The 19960-nt window shown below is 40.7% G+C and overlaps 1 pseudogene; it reads left to right on the forward strand.

The window, feature by feature from the left end:
- Window positions 1–6814: 6814 nt before the first annotated feature.
- LOC141111579 (5S ribosomal RNA) lies at window positions 6815–6930 on the forward strand (annotated as a pseudogene).
- Window positions 6931–19960: the final 13030 nt, after the last annotated feature.

The following is a 19960-nucleotide window of genomic DNA, read 5'->3' on the forward strand; positions in this document are numbered from 1 at the left end:
CATCCAAGTGAAAACACCATGTCCGAAAAAAAATAAATCCAAAAACAATCACTGAGTTGGAAAAAGGCCCCCCTTATGACAGTTATTTGTTGGCCTACATTGTGCTTTTATTACAGCCATTAGTCTGTTGAGATATGTTTCTACTAACTTTGCAATATTTGCCCACTCTTCTTTGCAGAACTGCTCAAGTTCAGTTAAATTTGATGGCGACTGTGGACTGCAGTCTTCAAGTCATTCCACATTTTCATTGGGGTTTAAGTCTGGCTATGCCATGGAAGGACATTCAGCTTTTTCTTCATCAACCACTGTGTGGTAATTTTTGCTGTGTGCTTTGGGTCATTGTCATGTTGGAAGGTAAACCTTCCTAATGACAGCTTTCTGACAACTTCATTCTCATCTGACCACCTTGAAGATTCTGAGGCCACATGGAAAAAGGTGTTATGATCAGATGAGATTAAAATGTAGTTATTTGGCCTCAATACCTAACAATGTGTCTGGTGGAAATCCAATATAGCTCACCATGCAAATAACACCATTCCCACAGTAAAGCATGGAGGTGGTAATATCCTGTTATGGGGTGTTTTTGTGCAGCAGGGACTGGAACACTTGTCAGGATAGAAGAAAAAATGGAGGGTGCAAAATACCATCAAATTCATGAGGAAAATATGCTGCCCTCTGCCAGAAAATTGTCGATGGGAAAGGTGGTTTACCTTCCAATATGACAATGACCCAAAGCACACAGCAAAAATGACCACACAGTGGTTGAAGGAGAAAAAGGTCAATGTCCTGGCATGGTTTAGTCAGAGCCCAGACCTAAACCCTACTGAAAATCTGTGGAATGATTTGAAGACTGCAGTCCACAAATGGTCACCATCAAATTTAACTAAACTTGAGCAGTTCTGCAAAGAGTGGACAAATGTTGGAAAGTTAGTAGAGACATATCCCAACAGACTAAGGCTCTGTTCACAGCAGGGGTCCAGTGCGTGCTGGTTTAGTGTCAGCGCCGATGTCAGCCCAAATTTTGGGCTGAATTCGTGCCTGAAACAGACCAAAAGACGCACAGTATATTTCTGCAGAATGCATCGGACCTGTTGCGGAAATAATGTGAACCAGCTTCATAGAGAGTAACTAAAGCAAAAGGCGCTTCAACAAAATGCTGACATAAGGAGGGTGATCCTTTTTACAACTCAGTGATTCTGTTTTTGAATTTTTATTTCTTTCTGACATGTTGGTGTTAGATCTTTCGCTTGGATGTTATAAGTTGCACTAGTAAATACAGCTGGATAAAACAAAAACTCTGTCTTCATGTCAGTCTGCAAAGCAACAAAATGTGATTATTTTATATACCCACTATCTTTATACAGAAACATCCATTGGTCCGTCCAGTTGAGCTCATTCACTGTGCTCTTGCACCATCTAGTGACCACCTACCAACAGCGCTTCTGTTTGTGTATTTTTCTACAAATGTTTTCGGGTGGAGGCTTTCCTGATAAATAAGGACTGTTACAATCACCTCTTGATAGTTTAAAGTGTTTGTTAATCCCAAAAAATAAACAGATCCTATTCCCTTAAAGCAGTGATGGTGAACCTTGGCACCTCAGATGTTTTGGAACTACATTTCCCATGATGCTCATGCACTCTGCAGTGTAGTTGAGCATCATGGGAAATGTAGTTCCAAAACATCTGGGGTGCCAAGGTTCGCCATCACTGCCTTAAAGCATGTGCTTGTCCTGTGTCATTTTTGCCCCCTTTAACAACTAAAAAAAAAAAAAAAAAAAAAAAAAAAAACCCGCCTGGCTTTACCCTCCCCTCTGCAAATTGACCTTGATAATCAGGGCTGCTGACAGCATGGTCCATTTACGTGATTCCATTATCCGCAGCCCTGCTCTCCTGTATCCTCTCCCTCTGCCTGTCTGCTCGTACCAGCACCCACCCCACACTGCTGCTCTCATAACTGCAATAAAATGATCTTCTCCCCTCTGTACCATAATAACAAGTGTCCCTGTGTAATGTAAAAAATCTGCTGATCTGTACCTATGAGTGTGCCTCCTGGCTCTCAGCTGATTGTTGGCTCTCTCTCCCCCTCTTCCCTGGTTGACGTCAGCGGGAGTGCTCGGCCCCGCCCACTGGAGCTGTGAGCCGGAAGCCATGCTCATGTAGGTACAGATCGGAAGATTTTTTTTACATGGCACAGGGACACTTTTTATGGTAGAGAGGGGATAAGATGATTTTTTCCCAGTGGGTTAACAACCACTTAAAAAGGAGCCAGGGTTTTCTGTGGACTTTATGATAGATGATTTAGCAGTTGTAAATGGCCAATTGGAATAGGTATATGGACACTCTTTTTGTGCCAGTAATGTGATAATCTGATTGCCAGGTAAGGCTGCATCATGATTGTTAACCACATGCCGACCAGGCCATAGCTGAAAGACGGCTACAGAGCAGTCGGCTTATTCTGGGAGGGCGTCCACAGATGTCCTCCCAGAATCTTGCTCCCGCGCGCACCTAGGAACATCCGTGACCGCCGGGTCCGCATCACGGTAAATGGCCGCTGATGGTGGCCATTTACCACGTGATCGCTCCATCAAATGACGGAGCGATCACATGTAAACAAACCCAGCCTCAGCAATACCCGACCCAGCCATACTCAGCCATCCCATCCACACTCAGCCATACCTGACCCAGCCATACCTACTCAGCCATCCCATCCATACTTAACCATACCCAGCCATCCACATTCATGGTTCAACCATGCTTAGCCATCCCCATCCACGGCTCATCCATGCCACTACAGTGCCTCAAAGTGTAATAGGTAGTCAAATTCGATTTGAAATTTATGCCCATACAACGCCTAATGGTGCTCCCTGCATGTTGGACCTCTGTATGTGGCCAGGCTGTGTAAAAGTCTCACACATGTGGTATCGTTATACTCAGGAGGAGTAGGAGAATCTATTTTGGGGTGTAATTTTTGGTATGTACATGCTACGTGTTAGAAATATTGTAAAAATGGACAACTTTGTATTTAAAAAAAAAAATGTGTTTTCATTTTCTTTCCACATTTTCCAAAAATTTGTAGAAAAAAATGACATGTTCAAAAGACTCGATATGCCTCATAGATTATACGTTGGGGTGTTTTCTTTCCATAATGGGGTCATTTTTGGGGCGTTTTTATTGTCCTGGTCCTCCAGGGCTTTCAAAAGTGCAAGAGGTAGTCAAGAAATTAGATGTGTAATTTATGCTCCTAGAACTCCTGATGGCACTCCCTACATGTTGGGCCTCTGTATGTGGCCACGCTGTGTAAAAGTCTCACACATGTGGTATCGCCGTACTCAGGAGGAGTAGTAGAATGTATTTTGGGGTGTAATGTGTGGTATGCATATGATGTGTGTGAGAAATAACCTGATAATATGACACTTTTGTGAAAAAAGAAAAGAAAGAAAAAAAATCTTGATTTTGCAAAGAATTGTGGAAAAAAATTACAACTTCAAAAAACTCACCATGCCTCTTTCTAAATACCTTTGAATGTCTACTTTCCAAAAAGGGGTCATGGGGGGGAGGGTTTTTGTACTGTCCTGGCTTATTAGGGTCTCAAGAAATGAGCTAGGCCGTCAATACTTCAGGTGTGATCAATTTTTAGTGATTGGCACCATAGCTTGTAGTAGACTCTCTAACTTTCACAAAGACCAAATAATATACACCGATTTGGATTATTTTTACCAAAGATATGTAGCAGTATACAATTTGGCCAAAATTTATTATGAAAAATTACTAATTTGCAAAATTTTATAATAGAAACAAAGAAAATGTATTTTTTTTTTTTACAGAATTTTCAATATTTTTTCATTTATAGCGCAAAAAATAAAAGACCCAGCGGTGATTAAATACCACCAAAAGAAAGCTCTATTTGTGTGAAAAAAGGACACAAATTTCATATGGGTACAGTGCTGCATGACTGAGTAATTGTCATTCAAAGTGTGAGAGCACCGAAATCTGAAAATTGGTCTGGTTAGGAAGGGGGTTTAAGTGCCCAGTGGTTAAGATCTACACCTCCTATTAATTGAAGTCGGCTATGCACTCAAGTTTTTGGACCAGACCATGCTTTCCTTGGATTTTCACTGAGGTGTCTTTGTGGATGAAAGAAAGGACATACACATCCCGCTTATCCTTCAATTTAAGGGCCAACATTTTTCATTCTGCAAACTTCCTTTTTTCAGCTTTGTGGTGACTTTGTAGGAAGCCTTTGCTAGTGGCTTGCCTCAGTTATAAGTTTACTGAAGATGAAGGTGGTGGAAGTGTGGTAGGATGGTATAAAAATTGTCCACATAGAGGTGGTTTCCCTGATGGAATAGGGGTTACATACAGTCATGGCCGAAATTGTTGGCACCCCAGACATTTTTCCAGAAAATCAAGTATTTCTCATAGAAAAGTATTGCAGTAACACATGTTTTGCTATACACTTGTTTATTCACTTCGTGTGTATTGGAACAAAACAAAAAAAGGAGGAAAAAAAGCAAATTGGACATAATGTCGCACACAATTCCAAAAATGGGCACCCTTTCAAATTTGTGGATTAAAAGGATTGTTTCAAGCATGTGATGCTCCTTTAAACTCACCTGGGGCAAGTAATAGGTGTGGGCAATATAAAAATCACACCTGAAAGCAGATAAAAAGGAGAGAAGTTCACACTGAGGCAGCACAACTTGCAGCACAACTGCCTCAGGCGACTTGCAAAACGACTTCTGTATAAAAGTCAATGCAAGTCGCCCCCAAAGTCGTACAGGAACCTTTTTCTAAGTCGGAGCAACTTGCGTCGCTCCGATTAGAACGGTTCCATTGTACAGAACGGGACGCTACTTGTCAGGTGGCTAAGTCGCCTGAAAAGTCATCCCAGTGTGAACCGGCACTGAGTCTTTGCATTGTGCGTCTGTGTGTGCCACACTAAGCATGGAGAACAGAAAGAGAAGAGAACTGAGGACTTTGGAACCAAAATTGTGGAAAAATATCAACAATCTCAAGGTTACAAGTCCATCTCCAGAGATCTAAATTTGCCTTTGTTCACAGTGCGCAACATTATCAAGAAGTTTGCAACCCATGGCACTGTAGCTAATCTCTCTGGGTGTGGACGGAAGAGAAAAATTGATGAAAGGCTGCAACGCAGGATAGTCCGGATGGTGGATAAGCAGCCCCAAACAAGTTCCAAAGAAATTCAAGCTGTCCTGCAGGCTCAGGGAGCATCAGTGTCAGCGCGAACTATCCGTCGACATTTAGTTGAAATGAAACGCTATGGCAGGAGACCCAGGAGGACCCCACTGCTGACACAGAGACATAAAAAAACAAGACTACAGTTTGCCAAAATGTACTTGAGTAAGCCAAAATCCTTCTGGGAAAACGTCTTGTGGACAGATGAGACCAAGATGGAGCTTTTTGGTAAAGCACATCATTCTACTGTTTGCCGAAAACAGAATGAGGCCTACAAAGAAAAGAACACAGTACCTACAGTGAAATATGGTGGAGGTTCAATGATGTTTTGGGGTTGTTTTGCTGCCTCTGGCACTGGGTGTCTTGAATGTCTGGGGTTCTAACAATTTCAGCCATGACTGTAAGTTCTCTCACAATTTTTCCTCTGCTACCCATATAAGTTGGGCATCCAGCTGACTATCTTTCCTTTCATAAACGCAAAGTAATATGTGTACCCTGTGGCCCTCTCGCAAAGTGTATATAACTTCATTCTGTATCTGACACTTTTTTGGGAGATATAATGTTTGATGCCCAGCCTGCCTGTAAAATGGATGAGGGACTCATCAATGTAAATATGTTTGTTAGGAGTATAAACCTGAGAAAATCTTTGAGAAAAAAAAAAATAAGTGATCTATCTTTGTAAAGCTTGTGGTATGCAGGGTAATTTCGTGGAGGGCACAGGAAATTGTTAATAAAATGGAGAAACCTTATAGTCATTTCTTTTTCATACATCATGGGAAACAGAGGCTAATATTCATTACCTACTGGGTTATACTTCATCCCCAGGTGAATGGACACTGGTAGACCAAAGGTCTTTAGATCGGAAGTGATCCTTTATATAACCCCTCCCATACAGGAAGTACTTCAGTTTTTTTTACCAGTGTCTGCAAGGTGGATTGGCACGTTTGTTTGAGCTCTCTGAGCTCCAGGTCTTTAGTCCCACAAACGGTTCTTAAATTAATCAAGGGATTGACTGATCGGATCCATTTCACACAGGCTCTATATGCTTAGATAAATGGTACCTGAGCTCCGCAAAGAAGACTCGGGATCCTGCGAGGTTTTACCTGTAATGCGACCTCCGGGGCGCTGGACCCTGCGAAGTGGAATCCTGGACACCACAGCGCTAAGGCATTCCTGCAGGGAATGCCAAAGGTTCTGGCCCCTCTTCTAGCCAGATTAAGGGCCCAAGGTATAACGATTATGGTTTACCTGGACGATATCAAAGTATGGTCACCACATTCAACTACCTGGAATATCTAGATCGGTTTCTCAGCCTAGGAGAAATCTTCTTTAAAACCATGAAAAGGGCTAAGATACTTGGGTCTGATCATAGGTACACCCAGAAAAGGGTATTCTTGCCCCAGGCAAAGATCAGCGCCATAAAGGAACTGATTTAGGTGGTCGAAGCAAGATGAATTGTTCTATTCAACTTTGCATGAGGTTGTTGGGAAAGATGGTGGCTTCATTGGAGGCCGTTCCTTATGCTCAGTTTCATTCGAGACTGCTGCAAAACATTATCCTATCGGCTTGGAACAAAGGGTTCAAGCTCTAGATTTCCAATGTGTCTGATTCCAAAGCCTACGGCCACATCACCCTGAAAGCTCCCGATCTCGTCTGATCTTGGAGGCTAAGCAGGGTCAGGCCTGGTTAGCACCCGGATGGACCACCTGGAAATACCAGGTACTGTAGGCTGGGTACGCTGGAGCCTCAATTTATGGTTAATATCCAAAAATCTGCAAAGGGGAAAATCCTTCCTTCAGTTACCACGGAAGTGGCCCAGATCAGAAATTACCTTGCCCATTATCATTCTAGAAATTCAGGCAGAACACTTGGTTCTGAGGGCCTGAACGTTCAGTTTACGGTATTGTCCTGCCAGGATTCAATCCGATAATGCCACAGCAATGGCCTATATTAATCACCAAGGGGGCACAAGAAGTTGTGCAGCCCAGAGAAAGGTGAATCATATCCTATCTTGGGCAGAAAACAATGTACTTTGCCTATCAACGGTCTTCCTCCTAGGAATAGAAAATTAGCAGGCAGACTACTTGAGTCGCCCGCAATTGTTCCCGGGAAAATGGTTCCTTCACCCCAATATCTTCCTGTCAATATGTCAAAGATGGGGAATCCCAAACATAGATCTGTTTACGTCCAGGTTCAACAAAGAAATCGCCAACTTTGTGTCAAAAACAAAGGATCCGCTAGCATGCGGAACAGATGCCTTGCTATTACCGTGGAATCGGTTCTCACTGATTTATACATTCCCTCCTATTCTGCCTGCGTCCACGACTTCTTCGCAGGATCAAGCAGGAAGGGAAGTCTGTGATTCTTGTGGCCCCCAGCGGGGCCCAGGAAATCTTGGTATGCAGGTCCGCAAGGTCCGGTACTCCATCCTACTTTAAAAACACTAAATTTAACGGTTTGGCTATTGAGACCCACACTCTGAAGAAACGTGGGCTGTCAGGTTCAGTGTTTTCTATCTTGATTAATGCAAGGGAGCCAGCCTCCATAATTATATATTATGGAGTCTGGGAAGCATATGTCTCTTGGTGTGAAACCAGGGGTTGCACCCCAGGAAATAGGTCAAAGGTAGAATCCTATTATTTCAACGACCACTTGCTTCGCTTTCTTTGGTTCGTAACTTTATTCAGGGGGTAATACGGCCTAATCACCCCTGAACCCTTGGGACTTGAGTTTAGTTTTTGGCGGCATTACAAAACAGCCTTTTTTTGGACCGATACGACATATTCCCTTGGTCCTTTTTTGACAAGGAAAAACCATGGTAACCATATCTGCTGCATGAAGGGTATCAGAATTAGCTGCTTTTTTTTTTTTTTGTAAAGACCAATATTATTATTGTTCACAAGGATAAGGTAGTATGGCGTCCTCATCCTTTTTACCAAAGGTAGTATCAGGTTTTTTATCTAAACCAGCATATTATTCTATCTTAATTTTTTCCAGAACCCTGTTCTATGGAAGAAAAATCACTGCATTCTCTTGATGTGGTGAGAGCAGTCTACTTAAAGATGACTGCTCAGATTCGGAAAACTGATGTTTTGTTCGTATTGCCTGAAGGCCCTAAAAGAGGACAGGCAGCATGGAAATCTACTATTCTAAATGTATTCGACAAGTAATCGTTCTAGGTTATGGTTTAAAGAGGTAGTTTCTACGCTCTCAAATCAAAATGCTCTCCTCTAGGGCTGTTAGTGCTTCATGGGCAGTGCATCACCAAGCCTCCATTGCTCAAATCTGCAAGGCCGCAACTTGGTCTTCAATCCATACATTTACCAGATTCTATCAGGTGGATGTAAAAAGACATGAGGATGTCACCTTTGGGCGCAGTGTACTGCAGGCAACAGTGTAAGTCCTCTGATCTCATGGTGCCCTAATTCTGTTGTGTCTGCCTCCCCTCAGTTGGCATTGCTCTGGGACATCCCACATAGTAATTACTATGGCTCTGTGTCCCGTGATGTTCGATTAAAGAAAATATTTTTTTTTATAACAGCTTAACTGTAAAATCCTTTTCTTTTGAAGTACATCACGGGACACAGAGGTCCCGCCCCTCTTTCTAGTATACACGTGTATTGCTTTGCTACAAAACTGAGATGCTCCCGGTATGGGAGGGGTTATATAGGGAGGCAACTTTCTGTTTAGGGTGTGCCAGTGTCCAGCACCTGAAAGTGGACTATAACCCACATAGTAATTACTATGGCTCTGTGTCCCGTGATGTACTTCAAAAGAAAAGGATTTTACAGGTAAGCCTTTATAAAAATCCTATTTTTTTACTTATTTAAGCTATCTAAGGCAAGGATATTGGTGTTGGTATTAGGTAACTAATAACACTGCATGTGAATTCCTTAAAAGTTATATAAATAAGTGTTATATACATGGCTTTGAAGAAAGTGCTAAGGTTTATTGTTAGGAAAGTTTGTTTGGTTACAGTTCTAAAGTAATTGCCTTTTGGATATTTTATTTTATTGTTACATTAGTCATATTCATTATTATTTTTATTTTCTTATGATAATCATGTATTGCAAGGTTAAGAAACTAGGTTCTGAGATAGAATATGTGTTGAAGTAAGGTGTAAGGGTTTGTTCTGGGATTACTTGGTTCCACATGGGTCCAAAGGATAAGGAACTAAAGGTGTTTTGCCTCAGGTCACTTCTGAATCCAATCTAAGAATTGGAAGCTCTTTTTTTCTGATTTGTTGAATTCTGCTGCAATATTGAGTGTATATGCCTAGTAATGAAAACTGCTGCTAGAAAACACTTTATTTCTGCATACTTAATTGACTTATGTTTGAATTCTTAAAATGGCAGAATATTATTTTTTTTGAAATACCTCCAATGGTTAAGAAAGACTTTATCTAGTAGTGAGGTGTTTCTGTGGTTATTCATGCTGACTGGAGAAGTATCTGCCCCCTATTTACGCCTTTATCCGGATGTTCTACATGAAGAAAAATTGTTTAAACAATGTATGGAAATCCTTGTTTTTTAAAGCTACGCAGGAAGTTCTGGAATAATTCCAGAAGCTTTGACAAGCCATCACTTTGGAATCACCTCTCTTCCTTCACGCAAGCTGAAGGTTGGAGACACCTGTTGGAAAAGTTCCTAAAAAAGCCTAGAGGAAAAGAGCTATATTGGCAGCCCAAGGCCTGAAAGTCCAGTGAATATCACATGAGAGAAATCTGACGTGCCAGCATAAAGGTTGATTTCTTTGTTTCTTTGCAACATCAGTTCCAGTTTGTTTGTGGATGTCAAGTTTTGTCCTTACTGAGAGGCAAGTTCTTAAAGGGTGGTAGATCTCTTCTTGATGCATAATTAGATACAGAATATTTGGAGATATTTTTAGAAGTTAGAAAATGAACTTGAGTTCATGATGTGGACTTTGCAATGAAAGACGTATAAACATTCGTAAGGTTCAATACAAGAAAGACCTTTTTGTTTTTATTTTTTGCTAAAGACTATTTTATTACCTTAAAGACGGTTATGCGCTTTTATTTTTTCATGGACATTTGCTATACAATTGGGATAAGTTGAAGCTGATATATCATTATCCAGCCATATGTTAATTTAATGTGTACATTGTTTTATGTTTCTATACATGCTTATAAAGATAGGCCCATGCAATTCAGGATGATGCATAGTGAAGGCAAGATTCATGATTGTCACTTTTGTGACAAATGAGAAGAAATTGTTAGGCTTATGCTTTAAGTTAAAATTCTACTGTGATATATTCTGAAGTTTCACGTACAGTTTTGTAATGGAATGTAAGAAGTTTCCTCCCATCATTATCTAACTTGTGAGAACAGTTTTGTTTTCCTGTTATTTCTGCTATTCTGTCATCTTTCCTCCCTGTGTTAGTTTCCTGTTATATATGCATCTGTTTCCTTTACGTAAAAGCCTATGGTTAATTATTTCTTGCTGACTAATTATTGTAAAGTACTTTTTTTCCTGCTATGCACAGTATGTTCATGATATATAGAATATGACCTGTGTAGAATTAAAACAGGATACTGAACTTTTCCTGTTTCAAACTGTATATAAGACTGAGACTAGGGATGAGCTTTGAGTTCGAGTTGAACTCATGTTCGACTCGAACATGGGCTGTTCGCAAGTTCGCCGAACAGCAAACAATTTGGGGTGTTTGTGGCAAATTTGAATGCCGCGGAACACCCTTTAAAAGTCTATGGGAGAAATCAAAAGTGCTAATTTGAAAGGCTTATATGCATAGTATTGTCATAAAAAGTGTTTGGGGACCTGGGTCCTGCCCCAGGGGACATGGATCAATACAAAAAAAAGTTTTAAAAACGGCCGTTTTTTCGGGAGCAGTGATTTTAACAATGCTTAAAGCCCTTCAGGTCTGGTATGGATATTAAGGGGAACCCCGGCCAAAATGTAAAAAAAAATGACGTGGGGGGTCCCCCTAAATTCCATACCAGGCCCTTCAGGTCTGGTATGGATATTAAGGGGAACCCCGCGCCGAAATAAAAAAATGGCGTGGGGTCCCCCCAAAAATCCATACCAGACCTTTATCCGAGCACGCAACCTGGCAGGCCGTAGGAAAAGAGGGGGGATGAGAGAGCGCACCCCCCCTGAACCGTACCAGGCCACATGCCCTCAACATTGGGAGGGTGCTGTGGGATAGCCCCAAAATACCTTGTCCCCATGTTGATGAGGACAAGGGCCTCATCCCCACAACCCTGGCCGGTGGTTGTGGGGGTCTGCGGGCGGGGGGCTTATCGGAATCTGGAAGCCCCCTTTCACAAGGGGACCCCCAGATCCCAGCCCTCCCCCTGTGTGAAATGGTAAGGGGATACCCCTACCATTTCACTAAAAAAACTGTCAAAAATGTTAAAAATGACAAGAGACAGTTTTTGACAATTCCTTTATTTAAATGCTTCTTTTTCTTCTATCTTCCTTCATCCAGGGTTGTGGAGATGAGGCCCTTGTCCTCATCAACATGGGGACAAGGTGTTTTGGGGGGCTACCCCAAAGCACCCTCCCAATGTTGAGGGCATGTGGCCTGGTACGGTTTTTTAAATTTTGGCGCGGGGTTCCCCTTAATATCCATGCCAGACCTGAAGGGCCTGGTATGGAATTTAGGGGGACCCCCCACGTCATTTTTTTTTTTTTTTAATTTTGGTTCGGGGTTCCCCTGTGGGGAATTCCCATGCCGTTTTTATCAATGAACTTCTATGTGTATTGTCGGACCGGCAATGCAATAATAGCCGCGAGTAGTTTTAAATGACTTTCTTTCTATTGAAATGTCATTTTGCTGTCAGACTGTTCTAAACACAGGAAACATGCGCCCCTTTACAGGCATACTATAGACACCCCCCAGGTACGAAATTTAAAGGGATATTACACTTTTATTGTTTCACTTTAAGCATTGTTAAAATCACTGCTCCCGAAAAAGCGGCCATTTTTAAAACTTTTTTTTTGCATTGATCCATGTCCCCTGGGGCAGGACCCAGGTCCCCAAACACTTTTTATGACAATAACTTGCAAATAAGCCTTTAAAATTAGCACTTTTGATTATTCATGTTTGTGTCCCATAGACTTTAACGGTGTTCGTGTGTTCGAACAAATTTTTTGCCTGTTCGCATGTTCTGGTGCGAACCGAACAGGGGGGTATTCGGCTCATCCCTAACTGAGACACTGGAAATAAAAGTTAAGTTGACATTCAGCAGATTTTGAGTTGAGTGTTTACTTCTGTAGCTGCTCCAATGTGTCGGACGTGTGGAACGTAATGATGCCGACAAAAGGTTAGTAGAGATTATATATACAGATAATAAAGAAAGAGATAAAACCCTTAGGTAAATAGATAGTTAACTTGTAGTTCTGGGATAATCTTTTAGATAGAATAAAGTAATATAAAAGGAAATATGGATATGTACCATTAGCTTGTTATATATCATATATATTACATCACCCCCCCCACCACCACCACCACCACCACCACCAAATGATTTGGACCAGTGCACAAAGCAAGGATCATAAAGACATGGATGAGCAAGTTTGAGGTAAAGGAACTTGATTGGCCTGCCGCCATCACCAAGTATGTGATAAAGTGCCTGCTTACCAAATGAACATGAATCCCTTTCTCAAGAAAAGTCATGTGTGATCAGTGTATGATCACTCAAAGGCTGTCACGCTACGACTCCAAGGCTCCCTGATCGTCCGGAGTAACGCCACTGAATATGCCAACCAAGACTCAAGATATAGGTAACCATGTTAAGAAAGAAATAATATGCCTCTCCATAGTGCAATAAAAGACTGACACCTTATTTATTAAACAGGAAGAGATGCATTCACAGTAGTAAAATAAACATGCGCGTGTATTAATATCTCAAACCAGCAGAGATCCCTGGTTCTAAGGTCGCAGTGACATCAGCATGAGAAGTTAACAAGCCCAAAGCAGGTCTGGCTATTCTGGGCTCTATAAAACTCCCAGCTTGCTTAGAGATGATGTCTCACCCTTGAATCAGTTGTATGTGCATCTGTGAAGATTGGAGATGAGCTTGGACATTCTCAGAATTCATCTCCATCCAAACATCACATTTTTTTTATCTAAATAAGCTGTGGGCCGGGTTGTTCCCAAACCCAGCAGCACACATAAACAAAGGGGCAAGATGCTGGTGATATCAGTTCCCTTAAATGGACACATGCCCATATTTAGTCAATGTCATTGGCTAAATATGGGAATGTGTCCATAAAAGGGCATTGACTTCACCAGCATCCCGGCCCTTTGTTTACACGTCCTACAGGGAAGTGAATGGTCCAACCAGCTGATTGGAAAATGCAATTTCAATGCTTGGATAGAGATGAGTTTGGAGGATGCCCAAGCTCATACTTATTGTGGTGAGACTAAGCCTGCATGGCTAGGATTGTTTTTCATCTCTTGCTGGCAGTTAGGTGCCTGGGCCAGAAGTAGGTTGCTCCAGGATGGTTAGTCAGAACCCAGTGTTTCAATGAGTTGCCAATGTGGCACGTAGCCTGTACATATTGTAAATTGGCTCTGTAAATAATTGAATGTGTTCACCAAGATCTGCTGTTTGCTGTGTCCATTTAACGTGCTGTGGACTTATTTGTTAGCTAGCAGTTGTCAAAGTGCAATCATTATGAATCCCATTTTTGCTTTCCTTGTGCAAGTTGGGAAATAAGTGGAGACATCAGACTTGTTTATGTGGCCTAATGCCAAAAAAAAAAATCCATTCTTAAAATGTTTTCTTTTGTTTTGGATAAAAAGGGTTTTTATTTTGTGGTCTATGTCCATGCTGTGGAAATTCACCTTTTTGATCATTGTCACCAGGACAGAAAGTTAGCAGAAATTAAAAAATGTAAGGTCTCAATGGAACAAGATGTAAAACTGTATAAATGGGGATTCTTCACTTTGGACGCTGTTGTGTTTCTGGGACAGGAAGCGAAAAGGAGTCTTCCATATGGCCACAGACAGCAAAAATAAAATACATAATTGAGAGGACTTTTTACCCTTCCCCAATCTATCCAAAATTAAAGAAATCAGTTTTGATTAAAAAGGTTGTAAAGGAAGAAGTTTTTTTTTTTATCTTAATGCATTCTATTCGATAAGATAAAAAGCCTTCTGTGTGCAGCAGCCCCCCTCAGCCCCCCCCCCCCTCAACACTTACCTGAGGTCCCTCTCTGTCCAGCGATGTCCACGACTGTCTCAGTCATCTGAGACAGTCTCCTTCCTGATTGGCTGAGACATTGGCTCACGCTGCTGTCAATCAAAGTCAGCTAGCCAATCATGGGAGTCAGGGAGCTGTGACTCAGCACAGGTGCCCCCATAGCAAGCTGCTTGCTGTGGGGGCACTGAACAGAAGGTAGGGGCCAAGATCACAGAAGAGGGACCCAAGAAGAGGAGGATCCAGGCTGCTCTGTGCAAGTCCACTGCAACAGAGCAGGTAAGTATAACATATTTGTTATTTTTAGAGGAAAAATAAATAAACTTTACAATCACTTTAAGGATACATTTTTGGGCTTAACATTTGTTTTTACTAGGGTAGAATGGTGAAATGTTCTGCTGTCCCAGTAACTGTGGTCACTAGAGCAGGAAATAAGGGTGATGTCTTACTCCCTCCAATACAGATTTATACAGTAATAAAAATAAATACTTCAAAGTAGTGGAGTACGGAAGTATTAGACCTTCTGTTATATTTTTATTGCTATTCAAAATTTTTCTCTTCTGTAATTTATCACATTCGGCTGGACTAGTTTTGAAGATGGAATACAGAGAACTCATTGTCATGTTCAAGAAATCAGTGGTGAGATGATTTGAGCTTTGTGACATGGTGCATTATCCTGCTGGAAGGAGCCATCAGAAGATGGGTATTCTGTAGTCATAAAGGGATGGACATGGTCAGCAACAATACTCAGGTAGGTCTTGCTCAATTGGTACTAAGGGGCCCAAAGTGTGCCAAGAAAATATTCCCGACACCATCACACCACCAACCTGAACTGTTGATACAAGGCAGCATGGATCCATGCTTTCATGTTGTTTACAACAAATTCTGACCCTACCATCTGAATGTCGCAGCTGAAGTCGAGACTCATCAGACCAGGCAACATTTTCCAATCTTCTATTGTCCAATTCTGGTGAGCTTGTGCAAATTGTAGCCTTAGTTTCCTGTTAGCTGACAGAAGTGGCACCCTGTGTGGTCTTCTGCTGCTGTAGCCCATCTGCTTCAAGGTTTGATGTGTTGTGCTTTCTGAGATGGTATTCTACATACCTTGGTTGTAATGAGTGGTTTTTTGAGTTACTGTTGCCTTTCTATCATCTCAAACCAGTCTGCCCATTTTCTTTTTTGACATCAACAAGGAATTTTCATCCACAGAACTGCCGCTCACTGGATATTTTCTCTTTTTTGGACCATTCTCTGTTAACCCTAGAGATGGTTGTGCGTGAAAATCCCAGTAGATCAGCAGTTTTTGAAATACTCAGACTAGCCCATCTGGTACTAACAACCATTCCACATTCAAAGTCACTTAAATTCCCTTTCTTCCCCATTCTGATGCTGGATTTGAACTTCAGCAAGTCATCTTCACCACGTCTAGATGCCTAAATGCATTGAGTTGCTGCCATGTGATTGGCTGATTAGCAATTTGTGTTACCAAGCAATTGAACAAGTGTACCTAATAAAGTGGCTGGTGAGTGTATATGCTGGGGTAGGTTTCTGACACTCATTTAAAACCAAGGCTGTGAAACATCTTTAACAGTACAGAACAAGTCCAGTTGAATGTGATGAATTACTACCAGCAATAAAATGGTCTGGATAAATGAGAACTTACACAGACACTCTATCCAAAGCAAATTAAACAGATTTGGGCTTGAAAACAAGAATGACTTTTCCCTCTGGTTCTATAAGCCTGTCAGTGGGATATCAGTTTAGTTTTGTAAATAATGAAAAGGAAACAGTATGTCGAAGGTAAAAGGCTTTTAATGTGATTGATTACAACAAACAAATGGCAATGCTGCTTTGAAGTCAACCTGGCTGAGTTGTATGGTAAAGATAAAGACTGTTAACATCAGTTAAAGCAGCAGTTAATTTGGAAATGTTCTAGACATTTTTAACCTTTTTGTTGTCAGAGTTTGAAAAATGTAGTAAATTCTATAACATCAAATAGTGTATTCAAAATTACAGTAGTAAAATGGAGTCACACAAGGTAAATACCTGCAATTAGATTTTTCCCTTTTGCAAATTTAGCAATGTTGCTGATTAAAACTCAAAATCCATACTACAACTAATAAAGTAAAATTTATTTCAAAGTTAAAGAATTATATCCATACAGTGGTTCACAGTACTTTAAAAGAGAACTCCAGACAAAACACAAAATTCAGTAATAAATATAAGGAACGCATATTTACCTGTGTCTTTTTGTTTTTGAATGCACTGGTTAGCAGAATATTGTGAGGTTCCATAAAAGTTTTGAGTTGCAACCGCAACAAAGGCCTTTTATTGACACCAACTTGTCTGTGTGAGTTGTGCAGCTAGCCATAGCACACAATGATATTCAAGTTTAACTTCTCATATCCTGCTTTTCATAAATGTTTAGGCAATTGCAGTAGACTTATTTTTTAAGCAGATATTTAGGGAAAATACAAAAAGTATCCTTTAGTCCAGTTAGGTTTTCATATAAAAATCATTTAGTGTACTCATTAAAGTATAATTACCTGAAATCTATGTTCACTTCCCATAATCCCTCACCCTCCATAAAACAATCTTAAAACCCAATTGATGCTGTGTCTGGCTACATAGCGAGTAAAAAATATGTGTTTTTTTTATTGTGTAAAATTGCTTTAGTACTATGACAAGCTTTCCTGTGCCAACAACGCACTGGAAATCTGGACTATAGCTCTCACATAGAGGGAAGTAGTCTGGATCTCCATTTATCCAGCATGCCTCTTACATGTTGTTTCAGTTAACAACACTGCTCAAAGAGCATGAGGATTTTGATTACAGTACTGTTCATGGGGCATGACAGATCACTGGAGATCCAGACTGATCTGCTCTATGTCAGACTAGCAGTCAGGATCTCAATCATGTTGCCCACCCAGGGAAGCTTCATGTAGTAGTAAAGCACTTATTACAGATTTAAAAAACACACATATTCTTTAAAAAGGGAGAAAGGCTGGTGCCATGGAAGTTGGCTAAAACATCGTTTTATTAATGCAGTTGAACAACAGTCAAAAAATCCAACATGTTTTGGCCATCAGGCCTTAATCATGGCCATGATTAAAGTCTGATGGCCGAAACACGTTGGCTTTTTTGACTGTTGTTCATCTGCGTTATTAAAACAATGTTTTAGCTGACTTCCATGGCACCAGCCTTTCTCACTTTTTGCACAGATTGTACATGGAGGTTTGCAGAGACTTCCCAGGCTAAATGCCGTGTTCTTGAGGCTGACCAGGCATTACAGAGGAGGTAGTAGCTCGGATGCACCTGTTCTAGTACACATATTCTTTATTTGTTCTGCAATCCAACTGTATAATACTTAAAAATGTATGGCTTCAATTGGGCTTTAAGCATGAGTACCAACAGTGCGATCTAAGGCAGGCTCTATTACATTGTACGATAATGGTAACCTGATATGTTTTAGGCACTGTGGGGGTAATGTGGCAGAGCACAGGGTGGATCTAACCACTGGGGTGATGCTCAGCAAGGTGGAGATATGGAGTTGAGACGGGTCTTGCAAGTTCTGAGCAGCTGAGTTACCTTCTGGCTAAAATAGTGTGGTAAAGGTGTGTGCACCACAAAAAAGAATGAACAGCATTACAAGAATTTTGAAAGGCAGAACAGTTTACATACCATAGATATATTTAAACTGTATCTATAGCTTATTTAACATCCTGGATAAAGAATCCTCCAAAAGGAAACATGTACAGAAATATAAGGGCTGCCATTGGCTAACCTCCTGAAAATGTTTACCCCAAAGGAACCCCTAAAATAATTTTCTGGTCTCAGGGAGCCCTTAGTAAAACCAGTTTATAAGGTTTCAATGGGATAGGAAGAGATCCAAATCTTGCAGTGGTGGTCGGAATGCCACTTTTAAAGTGTTACTAAACCCAGGACTCTGCATTCACTATATCTGGTCTGCCACAGTACACAGAATATAGAAATGCAATTATTTAACAAAAAAATATATAAACTGCTAACTACCTTTTCTCATCGGCAGTATATAGCAGTCATGAATTCTATCAGTGTCCGGCCAAGCATTGGTTAAAGCTTGTAGGAGGAGTTTTCATTCTCCTCTGACTGTCCTATGAGGCTGCATGACTCCTGACCCTCTGGACAGTGCTGATTGGCTCTGTGCTGATTATACACACCCTCCCAAAAAAATGTGCAATACACACCAATCTGAGCATGTGCCTCCAAGGCTCTATACTATCAGGAGATGGATTGGGGACTGTGGAAGGGGAGGACGAGAGAAGACAGGATCAAAAAGCCTTTTTACACAATGCACAGGATTAACCCCTTCCACAGTGAGTGTAACAAGCATGCTTTACTTCATATACAGACTGATTTTTACTGTTGTGGGTTTAGTAAGACTTTAAGGACAGCTAAAAAGATCATTGGTGTTATGATGCTGCCTATGCCAATTTGCAGTGGTCCTCATTAATGCATCATTAATTGGGAGGCCAATCAACCACAGCTCAAAGGATCTCTAGCAACCTCTGGAGAAACCCTAGTGCTCCCAGGGCTATTGAGCCCTGGTGGAGAATGGCTGCTTCAGATAATTGTTACAGGTAAGTGACCCAGAAAGTATTGAAACCATGGGATTAATATTACAGCTTGGCAAGTAGCATTTTCAGAAGGTGTAGGCAACAATATAGACAGCTATTAAAAAAGTTATGTCCATATTCTGATAAAATGATACTGTTTTGTTTTGTCCTGACTGGAGTTTTCCTTTATTTTTTTGAGTTTCTGTCTTCTTTGGGCACTACGATTTAATATTTAATTTACAGCAAAAAGGTTAAGTGTTATGTTTCTAGATGATTGTACAGTAGCATGCAATGCTCTTATGTGCAACCACAATATTGCAGGATATTACTGTACTAATATTGGTGGAATAAGGTTTTTAAGTTCTTGTGATTAAAGTTACTAAAGCAAAGTTTAATTGTATATTTTCAAGTGAAAAAATGATGTTGAGGGAAGCACAACAACTCCTAGAGTACTTTGATATAATTGCATGCAAGCATAAAATTAGACCCTTGGTTTAAACATCAGGTAGACAATTTAACAATGAAGGCTTTAACTAGTGAAGGATCTGTGCGGTGAAAACACAATATGCCTCACCCACAGACTAGTGGGAAGAACATTGAAGTTCACTGTCATTTTTTGATTATTAGGCAGGAGGAACAAAGAAGCGAATAATAAATCATTAAAGTCTACAACTGTGCTCTATCAGGTATTTTGCTTTAAAGAAAAAAAAAAAAACAGACTCCAAAATATTTTATACAAAATCTATTTTTCTATACTTAAAATGAACACAAGTACGTTTTATCTACACAGAGATATAGATGTATCTTAACATTTTGAACATGTCTTGAAAAAAAAAATTCTAAAAAAAAGTCTTAGGGACAAAAAAGAACACTTTGCACGCTGAGAAATGAGCACCCAACAAAGTCTTCTATGCCGAGTCGGGTGCCTATTGACAGCAAAAAAGGTTTGAGTAGCATATAATAGCCCTTACAAAGTTAAACA

The sequence above is a fragment of the Aquarana catesbeiana genome, linkage group LG10, assembly GCF_042186555.1.
Source record: "Aquarana catesbeiana isolate 2022-GZ linkage group LG10, ASM4218655v1, whole genome shotgun sequence".
In the NCBI taxonomy this organism is placed as follows: Eukaryota; Metazoa; Chordata; class Amphibia; order Anura; family Ranidae; genus Aquarana; species Aquarana catesbeiana.